This window comes from Schistocerca cancellata, unplaced genomic scaffold, assembly GCF_023864275.1.
Source record: "Schistocerca cancellata isolate TAMUIC-IGC-003103 unplaced genomic scaffold, iqSchCanc2.1 HiC_scaffold_975, whole genome shotgun sequence".
In the NCBI taxonomy this organism is placed as follows: Eukaryota; Metazoa; Arthropoda; class Insecta; order Orthoptera; family Acrididae; genus Schistocerca; species Schistocerca cancellata.
Window position 1 is genome coordinate 52,501 of NW_026046983.1, and position 5,000 is coordinate 57,500.

General features: G+C 53.8%; 1 non-coding gene across 1 annotated transcript in view; it reads left to right on the top strand.

The window, feature by feature from the left end:
• The first annotated feature begins 4,244 nt into the window (after nt 1-4,244).
• The window catches only part of LOC126150141 (small subunit ribosomal RNA), a 1,909-nt gene continuing 1,153 nt past the window's right edge, over nt 4,245-5,000 (top strand). Inside the window, exon 1 of the ribosomal RNA XR_007531340.1 lies at nt 4,245-5,000. This exon is cut by the window's right edge and continues 1,153 nt beyond it. This is a non-coding gene — a ribosomal RNA (small subunit ribosomal RNA).

A 5,000-nucleotide genomic window follows, 5' to 3' on the forward strand; every position in this document is an offset into this window, starting at 1 on the left:
CGGTTCGCGCGCGCCCTCTGGTCCCGACGCCATCAACGTCCACAATAAACAGACCATACCGCATGATGTTGACAATGCCGCCCACAGGCACAACACAGCCATCTTTGGGAATGTGACCAAACTACATTGCCATCCGGCCCAGAAACGACACCTCCATCTACAGGAATCCAACGAAACTACGCCAACCATACCTCCAAAACACGGCACCGCCATCTATGACAATGTGACGAAACCACATGCAATAGCTCCATCTACGCGAATCGGACGACACTACGTCCACCATGTCGAGCGCACCACAAACAAAAATACCGCCACCTGCAGGTCCCCCGCAACATGACCTGCTGCACCGATGATACCGCCATCTATGAGACGCCACGCCGACTACGACATCGCTAGGTCCCACAGTGCCCATTTTCCGACGCCACCCACAAACCCTGCATCATCTGCCCACCACAGGAGCCCCAACGCCTGTGCCTGCGTCGCACGAAGTCGTCGACCGACAATCGCTCCACCCGCACCCGCACGTGCCCCACCCCAACCGCCCAAATCGCAACTCCAGCGGATGAACGGCGGACTCTTCCCGCACTCGTAACGTGCAATCCGCCCCTATATCTTGCGTTTCATGAAGAGTTATATCGAATATGCCATATTCCCGCTGTCCCTATACATGCTGTAAGTAGCTCGCTTGCTACAGCAGCAGCAGCAGCAGCAGCAGCAGCAGCACCACCTCCGCGCGCTTCCCTGGGGGCACTGAACCGCAGGATGCGAGACCCCACGCCCAGTGGCAAACAGGGCTCCTCTCAGAATATAGGCGGTCCCTACCCCTCACAACGATGACGGTGGGAGGGCCGTTTTACGAGACCATTTCCTGCGGTGCCAACGCTGTCGTAGAGCCGATACTCCATCTTTGGTACAAGGCAATCATTCCGCTGTAAATCAGTACGTCACTCGTAGTTCAGTCACCTCACAGCACTGCTCAGTAAACTATGCAGGCCCACATAGATAGATTATGATAGATTATATACGCAAATGCCCCTATACATGCTGAACGTCCGTACACACAAAATGAACCACACGTCAGCCACACACTCTATCACACACTACTCTCTGCCTGTAACAGACACAGATACAACTACTAAGCACCAGCATGGACCAACGTCCGGTGCATCCTATCCGCCACAGTACACCAACTACGCTATGATAACCAGACCGGGAGGTCCAATCATAAAACAGAATACCCCACTCGTCCGACAACCACAATTGCTCAGAGAAGCCACCAACACCCACACATGTCCTACACAGGGGTGCACCCATCACCACCACACTGCCTCGTCTTACAGCACAAACACACTGGCAGGAATGAAACACACAGGTCTGCCGCAACCACAGACACGGCTCGCCCCCTCTCACTGGCGAAAAGCGCATCCCGACGTGACATAACTCCTTTGACACACTGACGCTGCCTCGGGCATCCACGTCCTACGGTCGATATCAACGAACCTCCCCCCCCCCCTCCCCCCCACAACACGCCATCCCATACCACATTGTGTACCGTACCCAAACCTAACGTGTACTGTACTACAACGCAATGTGTACCATAACACAACCCAGTTTGTACCTTAACCTAACCTATGTCACCTTAACCTAACCTATGTCACCTTAACCTAACCTATGTCACCTTAACCTAACCTATGTCACCTTAACCTAACCTATGTCACCTTAACCTAACCTATGTCACCTTAACCTAACCTATGTCACCTTAACCTAACCTATGTCACCTTAACCTAACCCATCTTGCACCTTAACCTAACCCATCTTGCACCTTAACCTAACCCATCTTGCACCTTAACCTAACCCATCTTGCACCTTAACCTAACCCATCTTGCACCTTAACCTAACCTATGTTGCACCTTAACCTAACCTGTGTTGCACCTTAACCTACCTCAATTTGCACCGCAATGTAACGCAATTTGCACCGCAATGTAACGCAATTTGCACCGCAATGTAACGCAATTTGCACCGCAATGTAACGCAATTTGCACCGCAATGTAACGCAATTTGCACCGCAATGTAACGCAATTTGCACCGCAATGTAACGCAATTTGCACCGCAATGTAACGCAATTTGCACCGCAATGTAACGCAATTTGCACCGCAATGTAACGCAATTTGCACCGCAATGTAACTCAATTTGCACCGCAATGTAACTCAATTTGCACCGCAATGTAACTCAATTTGCACCGCAATGTAACTCAATTTGCACCGCAATGTAACTCAATTTGCACCGCAATGTAACTCAATTTGCACCGCAATGTAACTCAATTTGCACCGCAATGTAACTCAATTTGCACCGCAATGTAATGCAATTTGCACCGCAATGTAATGCAATTTGTACCGCAATCTACCCCCACATTGTGCCTTAACCTAACCCACATTGTGCCTTAACCTAACCCACATTGTGCCTTAACCTAACCCACGTTGTGCCTTAACCTAACCCACGTTGTGCCTTAACCTAACCCACGTTGTGCCTTAACCTAACCCAAGTTGTGCCTTAACCTAACCCAAGTTGTGCCTTAACCTAACCCAAGTTGTGCCTTAACCTAACCCAAGTTGTGCCTTAACCTAACCCAAGTTGTGCCTTAACCTAACCCAAGTTGTGCCTTAACCTAACCCAAGTTGTGCCTTAACCTAACCCAAGTTGTGCCTTAACCTAACCCAAGTTGTGCCTTAACCTAACCCAAGTTGTGCCTTAACCTAACCCAAGTTGTGCCTTAACCTAACCCAAGTTGTGCCTTAACCTAACCCAAGTTGTGCCTTAACCTAACCCAAGTTGTGCCTTACCCTGCTCTGTAATTGGCATATGACACGTTACATTAATGTATTGTCCAACCGCAACCCGCTCAGAATGTTGTGTACACAGCTACGTGTCATCTCCCCATAACAGCTGCATTGCAGTGTGGTACGCCATAGAGACGTGTGGGAGTAATGGACGCAGTGGATGGCGATCAGCATGAGCCGTCTGTTCATGTAGTGGCGCGTGTATGCAGACGTAGTAGTCTCTTCTCACACAATGTGATAGCACGGTGCCCCGCGTTCCACATCTGCGACATGCTACAGAGGCCGGTTGACAGTTGGTCGCGCAATGGACATCGCATACGTACGGGGGCACCTTCCACGTGCCCTCTAGTCGGGCACATTTTGTTGCGTGGATGTGAGCGGATGTAGTGTGTCTTGACACCTGACAGGCAGGCATGCAATAATAGTTGACTTTGCAAACGGGGATGGACGTGTACGTTTACTGGTGACGTTACGCAAATGAACAACTGGTAACCCGTTGTGGTGCGGTTGTCCTTGCTGGAGGTACATCTGTGAGGGCAACGATCGGTACAGCTACGAAGCGGTCCCCACCATACCAACGAACGTGAATGTGAATCTGGGTGTGAAGCGATACGCGGCTGTGGGTGGGTGGGACTGTCCCCGGCCGGTGAGGGGGGGCCGCCCGGCGTGCTGGCCGCGCGGTGCGTGGGCGCACGCGCTACAGCCGGCTGGTGGGGGCGCCCAGTGGCAGGCGCGCCGGCCGACGGACGCGGCAGGCGGCGCAGCTGCGCGCCGGGGCACCCTGCGCGCGGCGCCGTGCAGCCAAAGTGGGTCCTCGCCGGCCCGGTGCGAAGCGCGGTGGACATCTGCAGTGTGCTGGTCCGATTGAGGACTGTGTGCGTTGAGGATGCGCCGCCGCCCGGCACTCGGCGCCGCGACGCCGTCTGCTGCTCGGTCGCCCCAGCGGTTCTCGCTGGTGGTTTGTATCGCAGTTGTGCAGACGTGTTGGCACGTGCGCTGTGCTGGGAGAGTTCGCTTCGGCACCCACGTGGGGCCTTTGCCCTTCTGTGGCGCTGGCGTTGGAGCTGCCGGTCACCGTAGGTGGCGCGTGTTGTCTCCCGCCGGCAATGCCACGACAGCACGCTCCCGGGCCTCTGTCGGCAGCGGCAAGCTCAGTTGGGAGCACGGGTGGTCGCACCTAAAGCGTCTACTCGCCTAACTCCGGGCGATTGCGCCTCTCTCGAACCCGACCAAGTACTTAGGACGGCGCTGCGCGCCGCCGGGACCTGAGAGGGTTTCGAGGTGTATTGTGCAGGGGAGCTCAGCCTCCTCCTGTTTGCAGAATAATTGAGCGGACGCTTGCGTGTTCGCGCGGGCCCCTGGGACACACTCCCGGGCGGCCGGCTGCTCAGCTCTAGTTGACGCAGCTCCCTGGTTGATCCTGCCAGTAGTCATATGCTTGTCTCAAAGATTAAGCCATGCATGTCTCAGTACAAGCCGCATTAAGGTGAAACCGCGAATGGCTCATTAAATCAGTTATGGTTCCTTAGATCGTACCCACGTTACTTGGATAACTGTGGTAATTCTAGAGCTAATACATGCAAACAGAGTCCCGACCAGAGATGGAAGGGACGCTTTTATTAGATCAAAACCAATCGGTCGGCTCGTCCGGTCCGTTTGCCTTGGTGACTCTGAATAACTTTGGGCTGATCGCACGGTCCTCGTACCGGCGACGCATCTTTCAAATGTCTGCCTTATCAACTGTCGATGGTAGGTTCTGCGCCTACCATGGTTGTAACGGGTAACGGGGAATCAGGGTTCGATTCCGGAGAGGGAGCCTGAGAAACGGCTACCACATCCAAGGAAGGCAGCAGGCGCGCAAATTACCCACTCCCGGCACGGGGAGGTAGTGACGAAAAATAACGATACGGGACTCATCCGAGGCCCCGTAATCGGAATGAGTACACTTTAAATCCTTTAACGAGTATCTATTGGAGGGCAAGTCTGGTGCCAGCAGCCGCGGTAATTCCAGCTCCAATAGCGTATATTAAAGTTGTTGCGGTTAAAAAGCTCGTAGTTGGATTTGTGTCCCACGCTGTTGGTTCACCGCCCGTCGGTGTTTAACTGGCATGTATCGTGGGACGTCCTGCCGGTGGGGCGAGCCGAAGGCGTGCGACCGCCTCG